The 17,730-nt window shown below is 37.3% G+C and overlaps 1 protein-coding gene across 3 annotated transcripts in view; it reads left to right on the top strand.

Annotated features, from left to right (window-relative positions):
* The window catches only part of WDPCP (WD repeat containing planar cell polarity effector), a 249,369-nt gene that overhangs the window by 214,378 nt on the left and 17,261 nt on the right, over nucleotides 1–17,730 (top strand). The gene's annotated exons all lie outside the window — the stretch shown is intronic.

Here is a 17,730-nt window from a genome sequence, read left to right as displayed (position 1 = left end):
GGGAATATTAAGAATATGAAGGTAAATATATGATATTGCCATATATCTAATTTTAACACCTAGGACAATGAAAACTCAGTACGTCTCTCATAGGATGGTAATCTTTCAGTTTTGAAGTCTACCTTCCATACTGCCACAAAAGCGATATCTTTGTTAGCGCATACTTACATTTGCTCCACTCATGTTTCGATATTCATGGTTATCTTGAGGAAAAGGCTGTTGAGACATCTGCCATATTATAATAAGGTAGGGTAAGGTAGTGAACAGGTTGTCCCTCAGAAATGTTAAAAATAATGGGGTCCCTAGTGGTCTAAAAATAAGAGGCGCATTTTACATGAACCTCAAGTGAGGGGTTTATTAGGAAGGGCAGGTAATGACCTTTTTTTTAATCTGCCATAAACTAGTTGCTTTATTTGGCTGGATTTATGAGACAAAAATCTGTGTTTGCAGAAGAGATATTTACATTGGTTCTGAAGTTTCTGATGCACCATCAAGCTCTGATAAATATACATACATCCTGTATACATAAAACACAGATAAAAACTGAAGCATGTGATCCCTCGATTATGGATGAGCTGATCTTGAACCCTTCCCCTGCTTATCACCCCTAAGATATCCCCTCTTACCAGGGGAGGGCTTGCAAATTTCAGCCCGGGGGGCAAAACTCGATTCAGCAGCCTATTTTAAAGGAAAAAAATGCAGATGGCCCAGTGACCTAGCCCAAGGTAGCCCACTGTGGAACCAGCCCAGGGGGTAGATGCCAGCCTGCCCCTGCCTCTTACCCCCTATCCTGTAAGCCTCCTTATTTCCATTTCACAACCAACAACTGATAATCTGCTAGGACCATATACAACCTTTGCTTATCTATGTATCAGTGAAAAGGACATTTTGTAATGATTTCTACTGGTCTGGAACGTTCACCCTCCCTTTTATTTCTTTATTCTGTATCTTCCCCCACTACCGACCCCAAAAAAGTTACTTCTGAATTTTTTTTTTACACTCTGATAGATGTTAAACAAACAACAAAAACAGCCAGTGCATGTCTTGTATCGGTTGAACAATTCAGCCTTTTATTTCTGTACAGTTCCGGGCACCATTTATCCTCCCTCCCTTTGCTTGCACCATTAAGTTTGCTTGGTTGGCAAGCAGCATTCTAAAAGTTTATGATAAATTTGTCACTGAATGACACTGCTCCGTAGCATTCTTTAGATTCTATTCACTGCATTTAAACATGAATAAAAAAAAAATCTCAATGACGCCACCTAATAGTATTTTTGTGACCATGTTACAAAAGCAAAGTTTGTTGTCTTACTGTAATGTTAGTGTAATCTTTCTATGCTATCTGGGCTTTCTGGATGCCAGCTTGCTATTTGTAGTCATCCATTGACAGGTAAACACAAAGAGATGCGTAGTCATTCATGAGTCAACTGGTTATACACTGTTTATCTTATCAGCTGCTGCCTTCTCAAATATGAATACCTGTTATCATTTATTTGCCTATTGCTTAATAAAATAACTCCTTTATCACAACATTAATTAAGTGAGGATGTTGTAAGGAAAGGCACATGGACACCAGATCTCACATCTAACAACTAGTGATTATTATTAGGGTCCTTAGAGATGAAATTACAGTGAATGTCTTTCTTGTCCTGTTTAGTAGTCCTCTTAGATGAAGTCTATATTATATTTCCACTGGGATCTGCTCTCATGTGTTAGAATATATACATGTGATAATAAATTATCCATCGTATAGTGAGAAAATTGCTTCTTTTATTATTTTACAGACTAAATATATATATGTGTGTATATGTATGTATGTATATGTATATATAATGTGTGTGTGTGTAGGTATATATATATATATATATATATATATATATATATATATTTATATATATGTGTGTGTGTGTGTATCTATAATATAAATGTCTAGTGGCGTGTGTTAGTATGTCTGTCTGTCTGTCTGTCTGTGTGTGTGTGTGGAAAAAATAAAACCAAGCTGCAGCACCACCTGCTGGGCGGAGTTATACACTGACCTACTAAATTCTTAGTGTGTGTGTAAAAAAAATTCAGAAAGGGCTGAAATTTGGTATACTAAGATGTTTTTAATTTGTTAATTTAATTTGTTAATTGTTAAAAGTGATTATAAAGATTTTAAAAAAAATATATATATATTTCTTGAAGGAGAAGTGACAGTGGGGAGTGGTTGGTGGTTGAGGCCTGGGCTATGGCCCAAATGCATGACAAGAACCTTTTTAACACCTTAAGTAGCTTGATTTGACTAGAGTGCATGAGTATCATGCACGGGTTAACTTGTGTGTATATATATATATATATATATATATATATATATATATATATGTGTGTGTGTATTATAATGTGTGTGTATCTATATATATATATATATGTATGTATATATATATATTTATGATATTAAAATGAAATATATGTGTTAATATTCTTCATTACTATACCACATAGATACAGCAAGAAACCCTAGGGGGCTTCTTCTGTTCCAAATAACCACCGTTGTAATTCCACTTCTTAGGCCATGGGGTGAAATGTTTTGTGTCCATCATCAGAGGACAATACCTGTTACGTGTGAGAGTACAGTGTTGCTATGCAGAATACAGAGGCATGTTCCTTAGTCCACAGTCATAGAGCTGCTTAAACTTGATTTTTTGTTCCATATTGCAACAATTCTTAAAACAATGTATCGACCAGTTCACTAAACTGACTTTGCTAATTATTAAATGCAAAATGTATTTTAATATTTGGAGTGGTGGCTGCCATGTCACTTTCAGTAACATAAATTATTACCCACACACAATAATACAACAGTGCCACCCAGTGATCAGATTATTCTGAAAATGGTAGAATACTTGTATGGCAATAACTAAAGTAACTTCAATAATGGGGGAAAAGAACCACCATGTTCCTCGACGAGATCTACAAAAAAATATTTTATTTCCACAAGTTATTTTTAGCATAGTTTTCCTTTTTGAAGAGAACATGTCACCTCCACATGAAACTACACCAGTGTATTTAATACAACAAGTAATAATGTTCTGTGACCTTTTGAAAATGTGTTTCTGGGGCTGTAAACATGATTACAACATAGTGACCGGCGTGTTAGAGGAAAGTGTGATGAAGCGCACATCAAACAGAGGTACATAGCACTGACAAATATGTTTACCAGCTCTTACATCATTGCTGTGGACAACAGTGTTATTATTCACAACATACAGGATAATTGAGCCAATTGCCGTTTTCAAATTAAAATGTCTAGATAGGGAAGCTTTGCAGGGCTATTAGTATTGTCATTGCAAGTATCTACCTGCATTGTTGTGCAAAATTATACAATCAAACAATTCTGTCTCAGGATTTTTTTTTTTTCCTAAATTATTATTTGTAGTTCTTAATATTTTCACTATAATGGCTGATACATGAAGGAGCCTGTTCTGAGCTACCACATTCACATGATTGGCACTAATATTTTACTCCCAGTATAGTTTTGCTTTATTCCCACAGTATACTCCTTCAACCGTGACTGTGATGTGACAAATGGACTTTTTAGTGACATAGGGGGTTGTGCAGGAATACCTTGAGACAGCTGTGTAGGTAGTTTACGTAGCATTGATATTATAGATAGATTAGTTAGTTTGTTAGTATAACAGAGGTTAGTATTGTTATAACGTTGGTTAAGTTAGTTGGTAGTTGGCATAGGACATTAGTGTTTAATTAGTTCAGGGATAGGTTAGATCAGAGTACAGTTTTCATAATATTTTGGGGCACGAGCTAGACTAGAAATCGTCTGGTTAATGTTCAACGAGGCCAGTGTTCCGAACCTTTGGGGAGATATAGTTAAGTTGATGTTTGTCCGTTATTTCAGTTAGTAAAGATATAGGGTCTCATGCTCTATAGCTCTGATCTGTTGACCTCCTACTAAAATTGTATCATTACTAGTGGCCAAACTGGAAATTTAGAAGTGGCAGAATGAAAAATGTAATGGGAATGTAAGTGAATGGGATTTTATAGTTTTACAATGAAGGTAGTAGGAGAAGTGTCAGTATGACATACCACCGGATACACCCCCACTTCACCCACTGGTAGTACCATAATCCTGGTGTTAGTTGGGATATCAAAGTACCCATGTACTCCGTGTCTTGTATGATAAGCTAATGGGACTCCATTTGATATAGACTGGGCAACATTTTTTTTCACCAGTACAAGTTTTAAGTATACCAATAAAATATGATTTAAATGTTCTAAACTCTGAAGGGACGCTCAAAATCCTTACTTGTTATCTTTTGTGCTTTTTGTTTTTCAAAATTTTTACAACAATATGAACAAAAGAGGGAGTTTGTAGTTTTACACAAATGGGAAAGAAGAAACAAAATAGAAATACATATATCTACCTATATATCTCAAACCAAAAAAGGAAAGATAGTAGGCTGTCATTTCATAAAATTTCCGCCATCGGTTATTGGCATTTGAGATGCAAAGACTTTGGCATTTCGGAGTATTTTGCTCTTAGTTCCAAATTGAGTTAAACTTTGATAGATTATCAGCTACTAAGGTCATAAGATATTTACTACTTCTAATATCTTTAACCTTAGCAGAGGCAACATGAAGAAATGACAGCAAGATGTATTGGTCTATTTTGCCACAGGTGTCATTTCTCCAATTAGTTTACTGGTAGGGCTGCAAATCCTGACTGCCTTGTTCATTAGTCATTAGATTTAGGTCTAAATTATTATCAATAAAGACGCCATTGGACAGTGCCACCAGACATGTTTTAAATCACTTATTTGACAAAGAGATGAAGAGAAAGGTAAGAGTCTATGGTCCCTAATGTGGTATAACAGTTAGTAGTTTGTAAGTGGTCTCCTTCATGCACTGGGAAACTGTTTTAGTGGCTTGAAATATTTTCCTCCAGTAGTGAGCTGGTGGGAGGAGGGGTTGGGGGGCTTCCTACACAGTTGTATGTTGTCTGTAGCCTGTATGGGAAATGGATGTGGTTATAACCCTGGCAAGTCTGATGGCAATAATTTTGGTGCATCGTTTATAGTGAATGTTAAGGACTGAAATTGGCCTAATTTTTTTTTTTACAAAGGTTTTTATTTCTCTAGGTGTAATACTAACATCTCTGGGGCTGGAGGTCTGACGCACAGGATATCATTGAAACGTACCTCAAGTGAGGAATACACTGTTGGCAGAGTTTTTATAATAATTAGCTGCATTGCCTTTAGGGCCAAAAGCTTTTTACTGTTTGAGAACTGCAATAGTAAGACCAATCTCTTCCCAACAAATGGGACCATTAATTTCGTCAGAGGATTTGGGGGAAAACATAGTAATGGGATAGAAGCCAGTCACTCCTACAGGGCTGGCGTTTGTACAGTTCTCAGCGAGGAGTAAATATTACTGTAAAATCTGGAAAAACATGTCTGGTCTGTCGTCAAAACCCCAGAAGTGCATTTCAGTTGGCAGGTAATGGTCCCTATCATGGGACTTATCCAGTGGACTGAAAGACGAGCACTAAGACAATTCAGTTTTCAGCTGATTTAAAAAATACTTCTGAAAAGGCTCTACTGTAACACTCTTGTAACTGATATAATACATTGCATGAATTGGAATTTTTGGAGCCTTAAATAGTAGTGCATAACAATCCTATGATAACTGTCACACTCACACTAGGATCCTAAAGCCAGGATTAGCAGAACCCACAACGGAGGCTCAGAGTCTAACAAAGGATAAAGGAGCTGTTTATTGGTCCATTTGCAAGTTCTGTCATCAATGACGCAATTTCTTCTTTTGTCTTTTTCCGCCTAATATTTTATCAGTACTCTGTGATTACAGCTTTTTGATCCACCTGTAGAGTAGCATTCAATATCTACCCAGTCCTAAATAAGAAATGTTCTACTAGTTTGTTGGAGACTAGTTCTACCAATTTGTTGACAAACTCTAGTAAAGGATGGGAATGATTCAATTTGTGTAATAAATCTGGAGGTAGTAAATACTAGGAAGTAAAATGAGCAGTGTTAAAATTTCTTCTAGGGAGACCTCATACTCATCCTTGGTGTCTCATGAGATGACCCACACATTCTCTGGGTATTCCATATGGGCTGCAGAGTGATGTGCACCTCTAATCTGAAACTTGAGGGGAAGTGGGTTTCCTCACCAATGATGGATCCTAGCATTTCTCAGAGTGTATTTAAATGTCCTCTGCTTTTCCAAAGTGACAGAGGATACTTTGAGAGACACCTGTTGTAAATGGGTAATATTGTCTCATCTGGCCATTTGCAGCACCTGCTCTTTATATGGAAAGTAGTGTAGCCTTACTGTAATGAGTCTTTCTCCATTCATAGGTTTGGCTCAGAGGGCCCCGTGGATGTGGTCCGCCTGCAGGTTGGCTTGTGGATAGATTTGCACTAGTAAAGCATATAGTCTCTGAGAGTGAAATTATCCTGTGTTGTTCTACTGTTAGTTCCTGGGTATATGGTATATATAAAATGTATATGGTAACATAAAAAAAACCCTTCTATTTTCCCTTTTAAAGTAGAAGTAGGATATTGACCCTAGTCTCTCTCTCTGTCTGTGTGTGTGTCTGTGTTAGGGAATTTAGACTGTAAGCTTCAATGGGGCAGGGACTGATGTGAATGAGTTCTCTGTACAGCGCTGCGGAATCAGTTCTGCTATTTAAATAACTGATGATGATATGGCATTTGTTGTTTAGAATACTTAACCCTTTCAGTGCAAAGCAGGAGTGACACTCATCTTCAGCATATACCTCAAAAGTGTTAAGGATGAGTCCTTAGCACTACTGGAGATTGGGGGAGAAATCGTACCGTGAAGTCCCTCACAGCTAGCTACTGCCAGTGTGAGCCAGAGATGGGAAGGGGCTTGATGATGTCATCAAGCCTAGGTGCAATGATATCATCAAGACCCGCCCCTCCCAGCCGTTACACAACAGACTATAATAAAGAGCCAGGGGATGGAGAAGAGCACTACAGACTCAGGGGTAACCTCATCTTTCTAACGTTGTGGACTCTACCAGAAAATAACCCTGTACACTGTAGAAAACATTTAGGAGTCCAGGATGTGGGAGGGGTTTGTAGCATCCTTCCTGGCTCCAAGAGACTATGGGAACTCCTTATTTGAAAGAGGACATTGCCCTCTTTCTAATGATGTCGACCCCCTTCCCCTTAGTAGTTATTGTCTGGCCATAGGGGGAGGCAATGCTCAGATCTTCCCTATTCTGAATTCATTACAAACAGATACCCTCATATGATGTGGTAGGTTGTGCGTTTTTTGTTGGTTTTTCATTTATTTATTTTTTTTATTAAAAAAGCACGCGAAAATCTGGCATGGATTCATCCGTATTCAACTAGGAGCAGATCTGAGAACCTTGTCTAGGTACCCTCTGGTCTAACAGACAATATACTGCAGGATACTTTCAATGAATATGTGAAATGCAAAGTCCCAAAAGAACGCACAGAAAAAAATAAAAGTATTCAATAATTGTCACCTGTTAATTAATTATTAATGAATTAATAATTCATAAATTTCAGAATTGGTGTAAAAGGAGAAAAACTTTTTATTTATATTTCTTTTATCTCTCCAATACATTTATCATGATGTTATTAATGTATACATTTTATACAGTTGCTCCTGCTTGCAAACACATGTTCTAGCATGGTTACACAGTCGTCATCACTAGTAATCAACATTTACACCCGACCTGTAGCTTACACAAGTCATATGACAGAAAAAACCTGGAAAAAAGAAAAAGCTTGAATTGGCATATAGTTCACTGGCATATAGTCCGGTTCTGGGCATGTGCAGAGCGATTTTACGCAAAATACTGCACATATCCCCATTTATGTCCTTTAATGAATCAGGCCCAGTATGTGTTTCATTAAAGATGGCGCAAACTAGCAAAAAAAAAAATAGCTTTTAGATCACTTTCTTAGCTTTTCAATTTATAAAAACGTTTTTGCACATTTTGGGTAGATTCTTTGTCGTGTGAGGAGGCATAATCATGTTAGTGGTAGTTTTTGATAATTCAGAAAAGTCTTATGAAGAAAACAAGGTATAATTTGTGTGGGTACTGCATAAACAAATTACTGATATTGATGTTGGAATGTAACTAGCCCAAAAAGTGGAAAATAAGGGTGCGAAAGCCTTAGAAGAAGGGGTTAAACGATAACTCCATCCAAAACTACAAAAAATAAATAAGTTTAAATGGCGTTGGGTAAGAAAATTTACTTACCTCGGCCTGGTCGTCCGTTTCAGGTGTTTCCCCCATTCTCTGTAACAGTATGAACAGTAGGTCTTCTGGTAGGAGTGGGTTTCTTTTCGGGTGGGTACTTATTCCCGATGATAGTAATACCGACAACAATGACACAGGCATAAAAATGACAATTGACATCGGTGTGACAGTGAGTAAATATCTTCATACCATAATTTAAAAGTACAGTATCTCAGACACCTGTTATAGCCATCACCTCTAAACTGCGACTAGAGAAAAGCTCGTCATTGCCCTGCTCAGAGCGCGATTGGCGCTTTTAAGGCGGCAATGGGTTGATCCGCTGTCAGAATACATTTTAGAGGCAGCGGGTCCACCCATTGCCGCCTTAAAAGCATTTTTATTCCTTTAAAATGTTCCAAATAGGCTTCTGAGCCGAGTCTTGCCCCCGGGCTAAAATTTGCCAGCCCTCCCCTGATAGTGGGGGTTGAGGTGAGTATGTTTTTATTTGTTTATTTTACTTAGCTCTACCAAAGGCTACATTTTTAGCTTTGGGTGAAGGTATACTTTAAGACTGTGAGGGGGGAATTCAATTGGCCGCGTTACAGGTAAAAGTAACGTGGCCTGCGCATTATTACCGTTATTACGGTAGTTTCAATGCCAGCATTTGGCTCGCAGCTCCCTGAGCTGCGTGCAGAAAGCCGGGTTAAAATGCCGTAATAATGGTAATAAAGCACATTATTACCGTAATAACTGTAATAGTTTTAACGCCATGGAAATTGGGGGGGAATTGAATTGCCCCCTGAGAGTTCTTCGGAAAATAGAAGTTTTCATGCTTTGGACCACATGCCAAAAATGTAGAAATGACCCACACTGCCTCATTTATCCTCATCATTACATTTTGTAGCAGTGCTCATCACAGTGACTGTATAATGTCTGTCTGTACAACCCAATCACTGAGCAGCAGCAGTTATTTATGTTTTTTCTCTTACTGGTTTTTCTGAATCTTTGGGATAACCAGTTTCCGGATAAAATATCTCATACCTGTAAGACCCAAAGTCCTGAGATCTAGTCACCATGGGTAATGTTAGTACATTGATATATTTATATGTTGCACAGGCTTATTAGAACATGAGGTTGAACTCCATGAAAAGAGTTTTATTTTGCAATATATTTCCCTACCATCAACTGGCAACACCACATGGCTCTCTAGATATATCATATAGGAAAGTTTTAGTAAAAATGTGGCCAGTGTGCCTTTACTTGGTGCTGTTCATACACACAGAACTAGTCCTGAGAAGAACAATACAGGAGAAGTGAAGTGGCACTGCGCATGTTTCCCAACAGAAATCATATCAGGAACATCCTTTAACTACATAATAGCATTATAAGCTCCTTTCCTGTTTGTTTTACACACTGGTTGCTTTTGGTTTCTGTATTACCTTGTTATTGGTATCTATTTGCACTTCCACATTAGTTGCAGGCTGTGCAGTGGGAGAGCCAATGGCACATACAGGCACATAAATCTGCCTCCACTGCTCAGACCTGAGCACTGATCATTTAATTCTCTCCCTCCTAGGGCAGGGCTCTCTCTACCCTATGTCTTATGTCTGCACCACCTTGACTCGATGGACATATGGGACTAGATTTACTAAACTGTGGGTTTGAAAAAGTGGAGATGTTGCCTATAGCAACCAATCAGATTCTAGCTGTCATTTATTTAGCACATTCTGCAAAATGACAGCTAGAATCTGATTGGTTGCTATAGGCAACATCTCCACTTTTTCAAACCTGCAGTTTAGTAAATATACCCCATGGACTTTTTGGGGCCTGCAAGGGTGCATAACAGATAACAATTATTATTGATTTGTGGTAAATAATCATGTTACATACATCATGACATTGTAACATTTACATATACATTATGGGGGTATTCAATTGTTAGCGAGATCCCCGGAAAAACGAGCGCTCAAAATATATTAGCGTTAATACGGTAATATGCGCGTAAATACCGTTAATACGGTAGTTTACTCCCTGAATTTCATCTCGCAGCTCCCTGAGCTGCGAGATGAAATTCAGCGAGTAAACTACCGTATTAACGCTAATATTTTTAGAGCGCTCGTTTTCCGGGGATCTCGCTAACAATTGAATACCCCCCCCTTGAATATTATAAATGCCTTCTTATGTTGATTTATATTATATAATAGTGTTATCCACGTAGATGTGATATTCAAATAGGAGGCCTGTAAAGTAGTATAAGGCACACACATTTTTCTGAGATCTAGCTTTCAAATAATTTATCACTGTAATAGACATTTTGCAGTTGTCCTACCACCCATTTACTTGGAGAAGAACTTTAAAATATGTTAAATCATAAACTTATTTGCACAGGAAAAAGTACAGTTAGGTGTCTTCTTATAGAATATGTCTCAATATCTCTTTACCTAAGATTCTGAGGACAGAAGAGGCGTCTGATATAAAGTCTTCATCAAACGTCTTATGTATAGTTGGAGCTTTCTTGCGCCAAAACAAACTCTTTGCTGACAAGGAAGCTCACTTTTTTTTCCCTTAATCTAACTTGGCCCAACCCAGAATGACCTTGTTTAATCATCTCAAAGTCTTTGAGTGCATATTAACTTGGCAGACAAAGAGAACATGTGGCATCTCCGAGGAAGGTCTTGGTATCTTATAGCAAGATATGCGTAATGCTCATCACAAAGCTTCCAAGAATCTCCCTGTTTATCATACTGGAGTATTTAACCTGTACAGCACCAGTGTAAATGACAACGCTTTCTTACTTCGTCTTTGTTTTCCTCTAATTCAAACATAGTATTTGGACAGCAGAAATGAACTGAGTGATCCGTCTAGTCAGCCGATATGACTGCATATTTTAATGGGATGGGTGTTTGACTGTAATATATACATGTATATACTTTAGTATTTGTGTATTCTTTATCATGTCCTATACATTTGTTATTATTACTATTTATATGTACAAGTCCACACCACTGATGCTGGGAGACGGTTCCATGGATCTAATGAAGTGCTTCTTTATATTACTTTTCAGACTCCTACCCTCCAATTTCAGAGTACAAATCTTGTTCTAGAATCCCTTTATGTTTAAATATGCCATCTTCCTCAGCTAATTTAAATGTTTATATTATTTTATTTTTTTATATTACAGAATACCTATTGTCTATGCCTCTCCTATGGCCCCCCCCCTTTCCCCCTAAAAAGTACATATGAAAATGTTTCCTTCTTTTAACATGTACACACGATAGTGTGTTTTGTTATTGTAGCCTGTACATCTGTGTACTTGTACATTAAGCACAGTTTGAGTTAATATTATACAATAAAAATATACATTTTACTTTGTTCTGTTACCGGAAGGCTAATCGCTTGTAGCAGGCTGCGAAAAAGACAGTTTGAAAGTTGTATGTGACTGAGCAGCGACATGAGAAAGGCATTTCAGGCCACCATAGAAATAGAGAGTGGTGCCTGAGGAGCAGGGCTCCCTCATTTTGTAACCTGCTTAATCTGCTTCCATTCTTTCGTTTCTTTTGCCGAGCCAATAAGGCTTAGAAGAAAGGCGCAGTGGCATTACTGCAGGTTTAGTGACTCACAGGAAGCTGAGGAAGAACGCAGTTGCTGTAGGTCTCTTTATAGATTCACAGCCTGCTTCCCTGTCCCCGACTGTATAGAGACAATACACACAAAGACATGGGAAAGATCTGATCTCCCTCGGCAGTGGCTTTAGATTCCCTGCCCAACGGTACATTATAAAGACGATTTAGCTCAGGAATTTAGCCGCGTTGTGTCCACCCACTAGGGCATCCCCTGGTGGGCATTTTGAACTCATTCATCTAAATACACAAAATGAACAGGGTAATAAACCCATTCATACCAGATATTGTATTTATTTGTTTAATGTGAAAAGGGGTTGTTTCTTTGAAAAAAATAAAAAAAGGAACCTTCACCCATGGAAATGTATTATACTAAAAGATTAGTCTGAAATTATACTGAAGATTAGACAGAAATTATATTGAAAGATTAGGCTAATAGAAAGTGTGACCAGTTCAGTCACAGAGTATTAAATATGCTAAGAATCACGCTTTCAGCCTGATTCTTCCCCCTCTATTATCTGTGGGATTATTGAAAATAAATGTCTAATGACCAATTGGCATTACAAAGTGCAAATGTTTTAATATGTACCAAATCATTTTATATGTAGTGAACCGCCAATATTTTTATTTTAGTTTGATTTGTAGAATATTTAAACTGTTTTATATAATATAATATTATTCATTATAAGATCTTATGGAATTCATATAATTTATTAACCAACTTTTTGCAGTTCAGCAAATATTCCCCTTAATCTCCATAAGAAGGTAAAATAAACATGTAATCTAAGAAATAGACACCTATATGTAATAACACATCAGCTGGCGTTTTACACAAGTGTTTCAAGCTATAGCAAATAAATCTGACAATACAGCAGGAAGGTGCTGGGGGCCACAGGTAACGGCTCGGAGGGCCACCTGCACTACATGAATCGTAGATTTCTTTCTTACAGCCGCCTTCAGTGCTTTGTATACTATGCATAACAGAAATTACAGTAATTGTAGCGGTAATTTCCATTTTGAAAATGTCCTTTTAAAAGTGCACCCTCCTTGTAACTTTCTAATGATGGTCCTGTCCTGAGACCCTTCTTCTACGCGGGCAGATTTCAGAGGGCATTTGGGCTTCCACAGTAGAAGAGCCAAAATACAAAGTGCATTGGCCGCGCTCTCTACTCCGTCACGTTGCTGCGTCACATATTGAGATTTTAAAAGACTAACTTAAAACTATGTGCATACAATACACAGGCACATCTAACGCTACACCGTTTATTTAAATAAGCTTTGTACTTTAAACAGCTGGCGGGTCCTCGTATTGCTCCCTTAATACTGCCAATGTGACTGTCGCCAGTTTAAGTGACAGTCATCACACTGACGGCATTTTGTGCTGATGCGTTTTATTGCAGTGTTGTTGGAAATATTCTATATCAGTTTCTAGGTAAGTCAGAGTAATGGTGATCGCTATGTTAGTGTCGCTATAACTCTTGTCGGAGTAGTGGTCATGGGAATCGTGTACCCCACCCCTTAGATCTGCCTCTAACCTGTACCTTGTTTCATCTCTTATTACCTCTTCTCACTTCACACCCAACTTCTCCAAACCCACCTCTTCCCTATAGCCTATCGTACCCCCACCTGATACTGCTCCCTTTGTGTACTAACAGCAGCCATCCTATCCCACGAACTCCTATTGTCTCAGCATTGCCTTCTCCCTTTAGATTGTAAGCTCTCACAAGCAGGGTCCTCTCTACCCACTTGCATCATGTCAGCCACTTCTCCATTAACCTTGTGTGTTTTGTGACACGTTACAGATAAAGGATGATTATTGAGAGCACATGTTTATTTAAAATTGCTCTTTAATTGTTCAGTAAATGCTGCTTATAAGCCAAGTATACCTCATCTTCACTGTAAATAGGTCATTTATTAATATTGAGACTATATTTATTTTTTTAACATAAATGTTTCATTGTCACATCTGTCAACAACTTTAGCAAAAATAAAGAAAAAGTAAAATGCAAAAACACAATGCTAGATTGGACATCATATGTAGGTAAAAATAGAACACAGAAATTGATAGTGAGCACCCAGACCCAGATTATTAGAAAACAATGCTCCAGTATTGTAGGATGAATGGAATCCAGAAGAACAAGAACCTTTTGTAATTGCCTGATGTGAGTCATTATGTCCCAGTTTCTAGGTGGTAAAGGTAAAGCAGGTAATGCCCAGATGTGATTGTACAATCTGCTCAGTGCACCCTATGCAGTGTCCTATAGGACAGCAGAGGTTTTACCCTTTACCAGTAAAGGATACATTATTATAAGAAAAAAACATTGTGGAGAAATTAAAAAAAAATCTGTATGCATATACTGAACAATTTTAATTATGAATATAATTTCCAATATGTTGGCTCCCAGAGTTGCAGGAAATGTGAGCTATACTCTTCTGATTACGGCTGGGTACCCACTGGCATGTGTTCAATGGATGTTAAATGCATATGTTTCATTTTTTCCCACTTAAACATATGGAATGGAGCAGACAGGATTCGGATAACTGCAACGCTCCCAAACGTGAGAAACATTGTCGGAGGAATTCAATTGGCCGCGTTACTGTTAAAAGTTACTGAGCTGCAAGCGGAAAGCTGTGTTAAAACTACCGTAATAACAGTAATAGTTTTAGCGCGGCGATACTTCGGGGGGGATTGAATCCCCCTCCTGTGAGTGGATATGGGATTATTGGAACCAATCGCTTCCATTGTCAGACAAATGCTAGTATAATAGGTGAAAATGATTCCAGATGGTATGTGGGTAACACCATCCATTTCTTCTGTCGTTGCTAACCCACAACACCTCAGCAACTTGCAAAACTGTGTCATTTCATTTACCTATGGCAGACAAAGAGGTGCATGAAACACAAACCGCGTTTTTTGGGAACTGACATCATTGTGCAATGCATTTGCTGAATCAAATCCAATTGATATAATTAAACAGGAGGGACTAAATGATACAATGTTATCTGTAATTTAAGATTATAGAAACAATAACTTATTACTACTATAAAATTGTCTGCGGATTCGTCCAAACTAAAAAAAATGGAACAGAGGGCCTGATTCATTAAGGATCTTAACTTGAGAAACTTCTCATTTCAGTCTCCTGGACAAAACCATGTTACAATGCAAGGGGTGCAAATTAGTTTTCTGTTTTGCACATAAGTTAAATACTGTCTGTTTTTTCATGTAGCACACATACTTGATAGCTTATTTGTACACTGAAATTTAAAGTTGATATTTGTGTGCTACATGAAAAAACAGACAGTATTTAACTTATGTGCAAAACAGAAAACTCATTTGCACCCCTTGCATTGTAACATGGTTTTGTCCAGGAGACTGAAATGAGAAGTTTCTCAAGTTAAGATCCTTAATGAATCAGGCCCAGAGTTATTAATTTTGTGCATGCAAAGATTGTAAACCGTAATCATGATCAGGCTTCCCAGTGTCTCATTTATATATCAATTTGCAAAGCTGAGTTACCGTTAAACTGAGAATAATTTTCTTCATATTAGAGTATCCAAATGTATTCCATATTGTTGTTTTTTTATGGCTGTTATTTCGTTATTTTCAATTATATACTTTTTTGGGATTGTAGAGAAACAACTACGGAATAAATAATAATAATTTGTCAAATAATAAAATGTCAAATTTATTAAAGTACTAAAAATGTATAATTTGTCCAATTCTATTCACAGTGATAATTATTTATTTCTATTTTAAACATTTTGTTTATCTTTAATTTTGCTTGTTCTTTTAAAATGTTCTCTTGTCTGTGTACTACTCAGTGATTTAGAATAGAGCCTGGGGGTCTCGATAATTAATGTAATTGCATTGTAATTGTATCCAAGAGCACCTGTGCTTAAAGCTGAGCTCATCCCACCATTTACTTAAGCAGGGTAGACATTGACATGGTAAAGGGCCCTATAGATTTTGCCATGTGATATGAATTGCTGCCTTGGGAAATGTTTATCTGCCCTGCCCTGAAACTACATAAGCTGAAGGGCCAGTTACAATTTACAAATGTTGGGTCTTTTTTGTTTTGTTTTTTTTTTAGTAATCTTTATGCCGGAATTAATGACTGTGAACTTCGGTTGCTAGTATTAGTTTATTCTGATTATGTGGAATCTCACTGTACCAGGAGAAGTCATGTACTTGACAATTGAAATTTTACAGCAACATCTGTGTTACCAGTGACTACCATCTTTGTCACAGCAGTCCACAATACGTTAGAGGCTAGCGTAGCTTGTATTTATTAACTTGTTGTGTAAACACCATTTAAGCCCATATACAAATAGGGAAAAAATAAGTTTAGGCTGGTTAAATTCATCACAAGAATCCAGCCATTATTGTGCTGTAGAGCTCAGTATGGAATCTTTCTGCTATGTTTTATGCTATTTTATTATCCAAATTATTCTATTAACTCCTGTGCCTACACATAGACCAGTGCCTTTGTATCCCCAATCCGAGCACTCAGCACACATTAACCTTAGGGATCATGTACAATAATGAGTTACTGCTATTTGGCAGACATCAGATATCCTTCACATATGTCAGCTTGGCCAAGCTAGTGTGCATATTCTGATTACAGCAATGAGTATGTCTAATGCTCGCTGTCATCTAACATGTGAATACTCATGGAGCAGAGTTCCATCCAGAACGTGCACATTGGGGTATCCGTTTACTATTTCCGAAAATGAAAATATTTGTATTATTTAGTATTTAGTTCAGCAGTTTGTTAAGTTGTGATAATGCTGATTTTTTTTTTAATTTTGTGACAACTATCACTCTGCAATATTATCCCAAGGGTCATGTGTGTTTACTGTACTGAAATGTGGGGAGAAAGTCCTTATAGGAAGATGAGAAATGTAGATGGTGCAACATTCATTCTGTTCCTGACTAAACAGGAAGGCAGCTGTAAGCAGAGGTATCCAGACTCTTATTTACAATAGTTAAAATTCAACCCAACAGTGCCCAATTTTTTGGTGTAAGAAATAGAATATAAAACAGAACACTCGAAATTGTAAAAAGTTCAATCTATTAATGTCTTATGTCCTCACGAAAGAGCACCTGTGAACACCGAACTGTAAGTGCTACAAGTCACGTTAATATCTATACCAGTTGACATTACTTCAGTACAGCACCTTTCACTCTTATTATTGTCGTCTATATACGTTTTTGTATATACACTTTTGGAGAAGACCGAAGGGTATATTTACTGCAGGATTAAAAAAGTGGAGATGTTGCCTATAGCAACCAATCAGATTCTAGTTATCTGTTTAGAACATTGCTATAGGCAACATCTCCAATTTTTCAAACCCGCAGTTTAGTAAATATACCCCCAAGTGGTGATTTCTTTGGAAACGCCTATCTCCAACATACATTGTTTGGATCTGAATTTTAAATATTTGTAATTGAGGACATTAATTTATTGAACTTTTTTTTTAATCTAGTGTGGTCTGATTTATATTTCTTAGACAAAAAATCTGAGAATTTAGTGCTTGAATTTCAACCCAGAAAGCCCTTTATAGCAACATTCTCGGGATCCACCAATTCTGAGGCGGTATATGGATTCTATGTACTTGTTGGGCTTTTTGGTTCACTACTCAGAATGTAATCGTTACTTTCATGTAAATGGCATTAAAAAAAACATAAAACAATCCTGTCAAAAAGTAACATAAATATGTATTTTGAAGTGAGCCAAGCAACCAGCACTGGTATTCTTAGTACAGAGCTCCTCTGATTGGCTGACCATGATTAGCCAATCGGAGAACCCTGAAGTAGTCTGATTGCACTGGAGCAGATAATAGAACAGTTTTCAGTAT

This window comes from Mixophyes fleayi, chromosome 3 (assembly GCF_038048845.1).
Source record: "Mixophyes fleayi isolate aMixFle1 chromosome 3, aMixFle1.hap1, whole genome shotgun sequence".
Lineage (NCBI taxonomy): Eukaryota > Metazoa > Chordata > Amphibia > Anura > Limnodynastidae > Mixophyes > Mixophyes fleayi.
This window is presented reverse-complemented; position numbering and strand designations above follow the sequence as displayed.